Below are 12,403 nucleotides of genomic sequence, written 5' to 3'. Positions count from 1 at the left end.
ATAATTATAGAGATTGTTCAGAACTAATCGCTACATGCTTGGTACAGCACATACTTTTCTACAGGGAAACAGCTAAGAATAAAATTGGCAATTTTTGTATCTTGGCAAGGCCATATAGTCCATAGTAAGGCCATAGGTCAATAGATTGACCTGAAAAGATGCATATATTGGTGAATGTATATAGGCTGTTTGTCAGGATGTGCAGCAGAACTGATAGGTGAGACAAGGAATGGGATATTACTGAAAATATAATGCCCATTATAAAATCAGAAGGCCCTGGAAGAATGTTGCAGCACTGTTCCAAAATTCTCAAGAAGGACTGGATAATACCGAAATATGCCATCATCAAATCATAAGACAGTCTAACAACAGTGTTCAAATTCTGGGCAGCTTATCTCATTGGGTTTCAGAGATGGCTGAAAAAAATAATGATCAAAGGCAGAGAAACTTCCATATGAAAAAAGAAAATCTTGGGACAGTTTATTGAGGGGAAAAAAAGGTACATGAATGATAGATATATGATAGATAGGTTGTGTAGAAGATAGTAAAAAGGATGTAAGAATCCTGACCCTTCCAGGAAATAACCAACCTCTGGCTGAGAGGCTAGGAAGAAACTATAAACTGTCATAAATACACCCAATATTTCCAAACCTATGCAAAGACCCAATGAGACTGCAAAATGAAATTTCAAAGTTTATTGACAGGTGGCATTGTTCAAATGGTAGCTGGTTCCTTGCATCTTAGGAAGTCATCGCGGGGTGTCGTCACTGAAGGGTTGTTTCTTTTTGCCATAGCAGATATTGTAGAGAGAAGCGTCTATGACTTGCACAGGAGAATGGGAGAAATCAGGAAATTAAAACTCCTCCTTCTCCTCCTCCTCCTCCTGCGAGTTCTCTCTCTACCTCTACGACCTCTTCTCCTTCTGCCATGTCGTCTTCTCCTCCTTCCACGTCGACCCCCGCGGCCTCCCCTTCGTCGCCTTCTGCGACGGCTTCTGCTTCTGCTCCTGCTGCGTCTGTACCTTGCCATTTCCGGAGAAGATTATGGCTTTCAAGATCTCTGCAGCGGGAGCACCAGCTCCGTAGGAGGCAGCCAACCTGTCTGGTGGGATGTCCTCATCTTGTGAGCTGAGCTGGCAGCTCTGGCCTTTATATAGAGGGGCTGATAACTGTGACAAAAACCTGCCGGGTCACTCACCTGTGATGAAGTATAATGGGCTTGTTCAGACATGGGCATCAATTTTACTGTATCGCAAAATGTCCATATAAGGAAAATACCAGCTGTCCTGATCATGTCATTAATTAACACTTTCCACTGAAATGACTATATAAGGACAAAGCCACAAGTTTTGACCCTATATGGACATAAAATGGTTCTTTGTTGAAATGACAGTATAACCACAAAAACAACATCACAAACACCCTGAAGTTAGGAGGACGCAGCCATCATTCTAGAATGTGTTGAGCCATTTGCATTTACATCAATCCAGCATGCTGTAATTGGTGAGCTAGTGACCTCACAGAGGCCTTTGCACTGAATTCAACCCGTGGTGATCAGATCAGTGTGGAAAAAAGAATGAGCTAGTGAACTCACAGAAAGTGCTTTAAGTCCCATTTACTCTTCTGGAGTGACACAAGAGGCATTTAAGAAGAGCTGAGGAGCTGGCCTTCTGCAGTTATAAAAACTCAGGACCTATTTATCTGGAATGACTACAACCCTTGGAATTTATTAAAAATCAATAATAGTACTGTTTTAACATGTAGTGGCAAATGAGACATACAGCTTGTCTCAGTTGGCCATCTTCACAAATTAAGGCCATAGAATCCAAGCCTTTATTTGTTTTGACCACAATAGGAAATTCTATCTATCCAGTTACTGAAGCTTGCAGAAAATTGAATTGATTTATGGACTAGCACAGGGGTAGGCAACCTGCATTTTGAAAACTTTAGCCCTCAGTCTCTCAGGAGGCTGTGTTTTGTGTAAAGCGTCACAGGCCAACTGGAATCCATCATTTAAGCAAATGGTACCTTCTTGAACAAGAAATACATGCCTTCACTTGACAGAAACACTTTTCCCATTTGCATTACTGAGAGTTTTGCTACAATAAATGTACAGACAGAAATGGCATTTTCTTAAATACAATTGCCTGGGCAAGTGTGACACATACTGTATAAAACAACATGAAAGTAGGCGGATACATATTTTTTTCCGGGAGAGGGGTGGGGTTGATCTGTGTGTGTTGATCTGATTTCTTGATGAGCTTCTCATGTTGCAGAGGAGAAAGAATATTCTGGATGCTGAATGCTTACAAAGGATGGATAGCTCACTTTACCTTTAGGGAGAATGCTTTTGAAAAATCTCTCCGCAATGACCACAACATCTCTTTGCAGAGAAAAGAGAGGAGAATTAAAAGTAAGTAAAGTCCAATTAAAGGAAACATGGTGAAAATTCAGGTAATTTTGCTAGGGACAAATATTTTTCAGCTCAGTTCCATAAGGGATTAGTTTAAACAGATATCTCAAAATTGCACAATACATTTATAAAACTGTCAATAACATTTCTACTGGGAAGAACCCATCACTAAATACACTCCCTAGTTAAAACAGATTAATGTTTTCCAGTTTTTCCTAGGCAAGTAATCTTTCCCCTCAAGAAAATTTTGCTCGGTTAGATGACCTGGGAATGAATGTCTGTCACAGATGCAACAGATTCACGCCTGAAAATATTATAGCTGTTCTAAGAGACAGTCTACATGGGAACACTCCAAAAAGATATTCCAAATGAACTGAAGGTGTGAATGTAAAGTGGATTATTTAAACTGAATTGCATTCAGAATTAATGCGGCTTTATTCAGTTTAGCTTATTTTAGTTTAGCTAAACCGAATTAAGGGCAGCCACTATAATTCTGAATTAGAGTATCCACACAGAGGTTTAATGCAATTTAACTAATCCTCTTTAAATTAATACTTGTAGTTAATTCAGATTAACTTTCCTGAGTGTTCCTGCGTAGACAAGTCCTAAAATTTGAGTAGCATGAGAGGTGTACCACAACTCAGAGACAAACGCTGAAGACATTTCAGCTGCTAGGTCTTGTAAGGCACCAGCCCTAGTTACTTCCCCTAACAGCTTGAATGAATGGCGAAAGTGAAGAGGTATTTTTCTAGAGCTGACAAAAAAGAGAAGGGTTGCAAATACCCCAAGTACTGTGTCTTAAACAGTTACAACTCTGGAGAAACAAGAGCAGTTCTTATTTGGGTCCCTGATTGGGAGTGGGGTGGAAGAAGTGGCAACCTAATAGAGGACTAAGGTTCTTCAGGCCTACTCACTGCTGGATAGTCCAGACCAGTCTCTTATTCCAAGCAAACAGGAGTTTATAGGTTTGCAATTAGCGGTTTCTCTCACTGGAGCCTGTCTGCCAGGATTTCCTGCTCAGTCGCTGCCGTTTCCACATGCACAGGCCAACTCCCACTTGCAATCTCCTCCAGCCACACCCTATTCCATATGCAGTCCCCCAGCTTCTGATGTTGCCTGCCCTAGACACAGTTCCCTGGGGATTTCTCCATGGATCCAGCTTCTCTGATGCTCCTGGTTTCCAAGCCACAGCTGTTCCCTCAACCTCTGCCCCAGGAGCGAGGGTCCTGCCTTAAGGTCTTTCCTTCTACCTGGCTAGAGGAAGGGGATGTACTGTGAGAAAAAGGATACTGGAAATGGTAGTTTCTTCCATATCAGGTACATCACTCCCTTATCACCATAAGGAAAGGTTTCAAAGTGGAGGTTTTTTGTCTTTTTGCTGGTTTGTTTTCAGCAGGGATTTGGCAAAATCTAATCTCACACTGGTTTAAATTAGGAGTAACACAAGTCACTGGAATGGAAATTGGTAATTGCCTAGAATCTTGTCTTCATGGCACAGTCTCAACCAGAAATATACATACATGGCCGATGATGGCGGGGTGGCCAGGCAAAATTTGAGGGAGTGAGTTCTGCGACCCTGTGCTCCAGGTCACGCTGCCACTCCCTCAAATTTGTCTCGCTGACCTTCCATTACCACAGAGGGGCAGCTGGGGAAAACTGTGTGCTGTGACCTCATGGACCAATTCACAATGCCTGGAATGGGGAGTTGCGCCCAGCACTGCAGAAGAGGAGCTGCTGCTGTGGCATGAGTTCGCTTTCTGACCCCCACTCCACTGGCCTTCCCTCCACACCAGGACCGTGAGCCATGTGGAAACTTCCCACAACCCACCGGTGGGTCACAACCCATTGTTTGGGAAACATATTGTTTTAGAGGATGTTTTTGTGGGTGTGTGAATAAATAGTGACTTACCCAGCCAGCGAAGTAAACAGTTACATTACTGTATCATTCAAATAATTATAGAGATTGTTCAGAACTAATCGCTACATGCTTGGTACAGCACATACTTTTCTACAGGGAAACAGCTAAGAATAAAATTGGCAATTTTTTGTATCTTGGCAAGGCCATATAGTCCATAGTAAGGCCATAGGTCAATAGATTGACCTGAAAAGATGCATATATTGGTGAATGTATATAGGCTGTTTGTCAGGATGTGCAGCAGAACTGATAGGTGAGACAAGGAATGGGATATTACTGAAAATATAATGCCCATTATAAAATCAGAAGGCCCTGGAAGAATGTTGCAGCACTGTTCCAAAAATTCTCAAGAAGGACTGGATAATACCGGAAATATGCCATCATCAAATCATAAGACAGTCTAACAACAGTGTTCAAATTCTGGGCAGCTTATCTCATTGGGTTTCAGAGATGGCTGAAAAATAATGATCAAAGGCAGAGAAACTTCCATATGAAAAAAGAAAATCTTGGGACAGTTTATTGAGGGGAAAAAAAGGTACATGAATGATAGATATATGATAGATAGGTTGTGTAGAAGATAGTAAAAAGGATGTAAGAATCCTGACCCTTCCAGGAAATAACCAACCTCTGGCTGAGAGGCTAGGAAGAAACTATAAACTGTCATAAATACACCCAATATTTCCAAACCTATGCAAAGACCCAATGAGACTGCAAAATGAAATTTCAAAGTTTATTGACAGGTGGCATTGTTCAAATGGTAGCTGGTTCCTTGCATCTTAGGAAGTCATCGCGGGGTGTCGTCACTGAAGGGTTGTTTCTTTTTGCCATAGCAGATATTGTAGAGTGAAGGGTCGATGACTTGCACAGGAGAATGGGAGAAATCAGGAAATTAAAAACTCCTCCTTCTCCTCCTCCTCCTCCTGCGAGTTCTCTCTCTACCTCTACGACCTCTTCTCCTTCTGCCATGTCGTCTTCTCCTCCTTCCACGTCGACCCCCGCGGCCTCCCTTCGTCGCCTTCTGCGACGGCTTCTGCTTCTGCTCCTGCTGCGTCTGTACCTTGCCATTTCCGGAGAAGATTATGGCTTTCAAGATCTCTGCAGCGGGAGCACCAGCTCCGTAGGAGGCAGCCAACCTGTCTGGTGGGATGTCCTCATCTTGTGAGCTGAGCTGGCAGCTCTGGCCTTTATATAGAGGGGCTGATAACTGTGACAAAAACCTGCCGGGTCACTCACCTGTGATGAAGTATAATGGGCTTGTTCAGACATGGGCATCAATTTTACTGTATCGCAAAATGTCCATATAAGGAAAATACCAGCTGTCCTGATCATGTCATTAATTAACACTTTCCACTGAAATGACTATATAAGGACAAAGCCACAAGTTTTGACCCTATATGGACATAAAATGGTTCTTTGTTGAAATGACAGTATAACCACAAAAACAACATCACAAACACCCTGAAGTTAGGAGGACGCAGCCATCATTCTAGAATGTGTTGAGCCATTTGCATTTACATCAATCCAGCATGCTGTAATTGGTGAGCTAGTGACCTCACAGAGGCCTTTGCACTGAATTCAACCAGTGTTGATCAGATCAGTGTGGAAAAAAGAATGAGCTAGTGAACTCACAGAAAGTGCTTTAAGTCCCATTTACTCTTCTGGAGTGACACAAGAGGCATTTAAGAAGAGCTGAGGAGCTGGCCTTCTGCAGTTATAAAAACTCAGGACCTATTTATCTGGAATGACTACAACCCTTGGAATTTATTAAAAATCAATAATAGTACTGTTTTAACATGTAGTGGCAAATGAGACATACAGCTTGTCTCAGTTGGCCATCTTCACAAATTAAGGCCATAGAATCCAAGCCTTTATTTGTTTTGACCACAATAGGAAATTCTATCTATCCAGTTACTGAAGCTTGCAGAAAATTGAATTGATTTATGGACTAGCACAGGGGTAGGCAACCTGCATTTTGAAAACTTTAGCCCTCAGTCTCTCAGGAGGCTGTGTTTTGTGTAAAGCGTCACAGGCCAACTGGAATCCATCATTTAAGCAAATGGTACCTTCTTGAACAAGAAATACATGCCTTCACTTGACAGAAACACTTTTCCCATTTGCATTACTGAGAGTTTTGCTACAATAAATGTACAGACAGAAATGGCATTTTCTTAAATACAATTGCCTGGGCAAGTGTGACACATACTGTATAAAACAACATGAAAGTAGGGCGGATACATATTTTTTTCCTGGGGAGAGGGGTGGGGTTGATCTGTGTGTGTTGATCTGATTTCTTGATGAGCTTCTCATGTTGCAGAGGGAGAAAGAATATTCTGGATGCTGAATGCTTACAAAGGATGGATAGCTCACTTTACCTTTAGGAGAATGCTTTGAAAAATCTCTCCGCAATGACCACAACATCTCTTTGCAGAGAAAAGAGAGGAGAATTAAAAGTAAGTAAAGTCCAATTAAAGGAAACATGGTGAAAATTCAGGTAATTTTGCTAGGGACAAATATTTTTCAGCTCAGTTCCATAAGGGATTAGTTTAAACAGATATCTCAAAATTGCACAATACATTTATAAAACTGTCAATAACATTTCTACTGGGAAGAACCCATCACTAAATACACTCCCTAGTTAAAACAGATTAATGTTTTCCAGTTTTTCCTAGGCAAGTAATCTTTCCCCTCAAGAAAATTTTGCTCGGTTAGATGACCTGGGAATGAATGTCTGTCACAGATGCAACAGATTCACGCCTGAAAATATTATAGCTGTTCTAAGAGACAGTCTACATGGGAACACTCCAAAAAGATATTCCAAATGAACTGAAGGTGTGAATGTAAAGTGGATTATTTAAACTGAATTGCATTCAGAATTAATGCGCTTTATTCAGTTTAGCTTATTTTAGTTTAGCTAAACCGAATTAAGGGCAGCCACTATAATTCTGAATTAGAGTATCCACACAGAGGTTTAATGCAATTTAACTAATCCTCTTTAAATTAATACTTGTAGTTAATTCAGATTAACTTTCCTGAGTGTTCCTGCGTAGACAAGTCCTAAAATTTGAGTAGCATGAGAGGTGTACCACAACTCAGAGACAAACGCTGAAGACATTTCAGCTGCTAGGTCTTGTAAGGCACCAGCCCTAGTTACTTCCCCTAACAGCTTGAATGAATGGCGAAAGTGAAGAGGTATTTTTCTAGAGCTGACAAAAAAGAGAAGGGTTGCAAATACCCCAAGTACTGTGTCTTAAACAGTTACAACTCTGGAGAAACAAGAGCAGTTCTTATTTGGGTCCCTGATTGGGAGTGGGGTGGAAGAAGTGGCAACCTAATAGAGGACTAAGGTTCTTCAGGCCTACTCACTGCTGGATAGTCCAGACCAGTCTCTTATTCCAAGCAAACAGGAGTTTATAGGTTTGCAATTAGCGGTTTCTCTCACTGGAGCCTGTCTGCCAGGATTTCCTGCTCAGTCGCTGCCGTTTCCACATGCACAGGCCAACTCCCACTTGCAATCTCCTCCAGCCACACCCTATTCCATATGCAGTCCCCCAGCTTCTGATGTTGCCTGCCCTAGACACAGTTCCTGGGGATTTCTCCATGGATCCAGCTTCTCTGATGCTCCTGGTTTCCAAGCCACAGCTGTTCCCCCCCAACCCTCTGCCCCAGGAGCGAGGGTCCTGCCTTAAGGTCTTTCCTTCTACCTGGCTAGAGGAAGGGGATGTACTGTGAGAAAAAGGATACTGGAAATGGTAGTTTCTTCCATATCAGGTACATCACTCCCTTATCACCATAAGGAAAGGTTTCAAAGTGGAGGTTTTTTGTCTTTTTGCTGGTTTGTTTTCAGCAGGGATTTGGCAAAATCTAATCTCACACTGGTTTAAATTAGGAGTAACACAAGTCACTGGAATGGAAATTGGTAATTGCCTAGAATCTTGTCTTCATGGCACAGTCTCAACCAGAAATATACATACATGGCCGATGATGGCGGGGTGGCCAGGCAAAATTTGAGGGAGTGAGTTCTGCGACCCTGTGCTCCAGGTCACGCTGCCACTCCCTCAAATTTGTCTCGCTGACCTTCCATTACCACAGAGGGGCAGCTGGGGGAAAACTGTGTGCTGTGACCTCATGGACCAATTCACAATGCCTGGAATGGGGAGTTGCGCCCAGCACTGCAGAAGAGGAGCTGCTGCTGTGGCATGAGTTCGCTTTCTGACCCCCACTCCACTGGCCTTCCCTCCACACCAGGACCGTGAGCCATGTGGAAACTTCCCACAACCCACCGGTGGGTCACAACCCATTGTTTGGGAAACATATTGTTTTAGAGGATGTTTTTGTGGGTGTGTGAATAAATAGTGACTTACCCAGCCAGCGAAGTAAACAGTTACATTACTGTATCATTCAAATAATTATAGAGATTGTTCAGAACTAATCGCTACATGCTTGGTACAGCACATACTTTTCTACAGGGAAACAGCTAAGAATAAAATTGGCAATTTTTTGTATCTTGGCAAGGCCATATAGTCCATAGTAAGGCCATAGGTCAATAGATTGACCTGAAAAGATGCATATATTGGTGAATGTATATAGGCTGTTTGTCAGGATGTGCAGCAGAACTGATAGGTGAGACAAGGAATGGGATATTACTGAAAATATAATGCCCATTATAAAATCAGAAGGCCCTGGAAGAATGTTGCAGCACTGTTCCAAAAATTCTCAAGAAGGACTGGATAATACCGGAAATATGCCATCATCAAATCATAAGACAGTCTAACAACAGTGTTCAAATTCTGGGCAGCTTATCTCATTGGGTTTCAGAGATGGCTGAAAAAAATAATGATCAAAGGCAGAGAAACTTCCATATGAAAAAAGAAAATCTTGGGACAGTTTATTGAGGGGAAAAAAAGGTACATGAATGATAGATATATGATAGATAGGTTGTGTAGAAGATAGTAAAAAGGATGTAAGAATCCTGACCCTTCCAGGAAATAACCAACCTCTGGCTGAGAGGCTAGGAAGAAACTATAAACTGTCATAAATACACCCAATATTTCCAAACCTATGCAAAGACCCAATGAGACTGCAAAATGAAATTTCAAAGTTTATTGACAGGTGGCATTGTTCAAATGGTAGCTGGTTCCTTGCATCTTAGGAAGTCATCGCGGGTGTCGTCACTGAAGGGTTGTTTCTTTTTGCCATAGCAGATATTGTAGAGTGAAGGGTCGATGACTTGCACAGGAGAATGGGAGAAATCAGGAAATTAAAAACTCCTCCTTCTCCTCCTCCTCCTCCTGCGAGTTCTCTCTCTACCTCTACGACCTCTTCTCCTTCTGCCATGTCGTCTTCTCCTCCTTCCACGTCGACCCCGCTGCCTCCCTTCGTCGCCTTCTGCGACGGCTTCTGCTTCTGCTCCTGCTGCGCCTGTACCTTGCCATTTCCGGAGAAGATTATGGCTTTCAAGATCTCTGCAGCGGAGCACCAGCTCCGTGAGGAGGCAGCCAACCTGTCTGGTGGGATGTCCTCATCTTGTGAGCTGAGCTGGCAGCTCTGGCCTTTATATAGAGGGGCTGATAACTGTGACAAAAACCTGCCGGGTCACTCACCTGTGATGAAGTATAATGGGCTTGTTCAGACATGGGCATCAATTTTACTGTATCGCAAAATGTCCATATAAGGAAAATACCAGCTGTCCTGATCATGTCATTAATTAACACTTTCCACTGAAATGACTATATAAGGACAAAGCCACAAGTTTTGACCCTATATGGACATAAAATGGTTCTTTGTTGAAATGACAGTATAACCACAAAAACAACATCACAAACACCCTGAAGTTAGGAGGACGCAGCCATCATTCTAGAATGTGTTGAGCCATTTGCATTTACATCAATCCAGCATGCTGTAATTGGTGAGCTAGTGACCTCACAGAGGCCTTTGCACTGAATTCAACCTGTGGTGATCAGATCAGTGTGGAAAAAAGAATGAGCTAGTGAACTCACAGAAAGTGCTTTAAGTCCCATTTACTCTTCTGGAGTGACACAAGAGGCATTTAAGAAGAGCTGAGGAGCTGGCCTTCTGCAGTTATAAAAACTCAGGACCTATTTATCTGGAATGACTACAACCCTTGGAATTTATTAAAATCAATAATAGTACTGTTTTAACATGTAGTGGCAAATGAGACATACAGCTTGTCTCAGTTGGCCATCTTCACAAATTAAGGCCATAGAATCCAAGCCTTTATTTGTTTTGACCACAATAGGAAATTCTATCTATCCAGTTACTGAAGCTTGCAGAAAATTGAATTGATTTATGGACTAGCACCGGGTAGGCAACCTGCATTTTGAAAACTTTAGCCCTCAGTCTCTCAGGAGGCTGTGTTTTGTGTAAAGCGTCACAGGCCAACTGGAATCCATCATTTAAGCAAATGGTACCTTCTTGAACAAGAAATACATGCCTTCACTTGACAGAAACACTTTTCCCATTTGCATTACTGAGAGTTTTGCTACAATAAATGTACAGACAGAAATGGCATTTTCTTAAATACAATTGCCTGGGCAAGTGTGACACATACTGTATAAAACAACATGAAAGTAGGGCGGATACATATTTTTTTTCTGGGGAGAGGGGTGGGGTTGATCTGTGTGTGTTGATCTGATTTCTTGATGAGCTTCTCATGTTGCAGAGGGAGAAAGAATATTCTGGATGCTGAATGCTTACAAAGGATGGATAGCTCACTTTACCTTTAGGAGAATGCTTTGAAAAATCTCTCCAGAATGACTACAACATCTCTTTGCAGAGAAAAGAGAGGAGAATTAAAAGTAAGTAAAGTCCAATTAAAGGAAACATGGTGAAAATTCAGGTAATTTTGCTAGGGACAAATATTTTTCAGCTCAGTTCCATAAGGGATTAGTTTAAACAGATATCTCAAAATTGCACAATACATTTATAAAACTGTCAATAACATTTCTACTGGGAAGAACCCATCACTAAATACACTCCTAGTTAAAACAGATTAATGTTTTCCAGTTTTTCCTAGGCAAGTAATCTTTCCTCAAGAAAATTTTGCTCGGTTAGATGACCTGGGAATGAATGTCTGTCACAGATGCAACAGATTCACGCCTGAAAATATTATAGCTGTTCTAAGAGACAGTCTACATGGGAACACTCCAAAAAGATATTCCAAATGAACTGAAGGTGTGAATGTAAAGTGGATTATTTAAACTGAATTGCATTCAGAATTAATGCGCTTTATTCAGTTTAGCTTATTTTAGTTTAGCTAAACCGAATTAAGGGCAGCCACTATAATTCTGAATTAGAGTATCCACACAGAGGTTTAATGCAATTTAACTAATCCTCTTTAAATTAATACTTGTAGTTAATTCAGATTAACTTTCCTGAGTGTTCCTGCGTAGACAAGTCCTAAAATTTGAGTAGCATGAGAGGTGTACCACAACTCAGAGACAAACGCTGAAGACATTTCAGCTGCTAGGTCTTGTAAGGCACCAGCCCTAGTTACTTCCCCTAACAGCTTGAATGAATGGCGAAAGTGAAGAGGTATTTTTCTAGAGCTGACAAAAAAGAGAAGGGTTGCAAATACCCCAAGTACTGTGTCTTAAACAGTTACAACTCTGGAGAAACAAGAGCAGTTCTTATTTGGGTCCCTGATTGGGAGTGGGTGGAAGAAGTGGCAACCTAATAGAGGACTAAGGTTCTTCAGGCCTACTCACTGCTGGATAGTCCAGACCAGTCTCTTATTCCAAGCAAACAGGAGTTTATAGGTTTGCAATTAGCGGTTTCTCTCACTGGAGCCTGTCTGCCAGGATTTCCTGCTCAGTCGCTGCCGTTTCCACATGCACAGGCCAACTCCCACTTGCAATCTCCTCCAGCCACACCCTATTCCATATGCAGTCCCCCAGCTTCTGATGTTGCCTGCCCTAGACACAGTTCCCTGGGGATTTCTCCATGGATCCAGCTTCTCTGATGCTCCTGGTTTCCAAGCCACAGCTGTTCCCCCCCAACCCTCTGCCCCAGGAGCGAGGGTCCTGCCTAAGGTCTTTCCTTCTACCTGGCTAGAGGAAG

At 42.0% G+C, this 12,403-nt stretch overlaps 2 long non-coding RNA genes across 2 annotated transcripts; both read right to left on the bottom strand.

Annotated features, from left to right (window-relative positions):
* Positions 1 to 874: 874 nt before the first annotated feature.
* LOC120405658 lies at positions 875 to 3,979 on the bottom strand. Its single transcript, XR_005598751.1, has 2 exons — positions 3,703 to 3,979; positions 875 to 1,244 (listed from the first exon to the last, which is right to left on the bottom strand). It is a non-coding gene; the product is annotated as an uncharacterized LOC120405658 (long non-coding RNA).
* A 1,064-nt stretch (positions 3,980 to 5,043) lies between these two features.
* On the bottom strand, positions 5,044 to 8,577 carry LOC120405659. Its single transcript, XR_005598752.1, has 2 exons — positions 8,069 to 8,577; positions 5,044 to 5,607 (listed from the first exon to the last, which is right to left on the bottom strand). It is a non-coding gene; the product is annotated as an uncharacterized LOC120405659 (long non-coding RNA).
* Positions 8,578 to 12,403: the final 3,826 nt, after the last annotated feature.

This window comes from Mauremys reevesii, linkage group 5 (assembly GCF_016161935.1).
Source record: "Mauremys reevesii isolate NIE-2019 linkage group 5, ASM1616193v1, whole genome shotgun sequence".
NCBI classification, from domain to species: domain Eukaryota; kingdom Metazoa; phylum Chordata; order Testudines; family Geoemydidae; genus Mauremys; species Mauremys reevesii.
The sequence above is the reverse complement of the archived record's forward strand: the minus strand, read 5'-3'. Positions and strand labels throughout refer to the sequence as shown.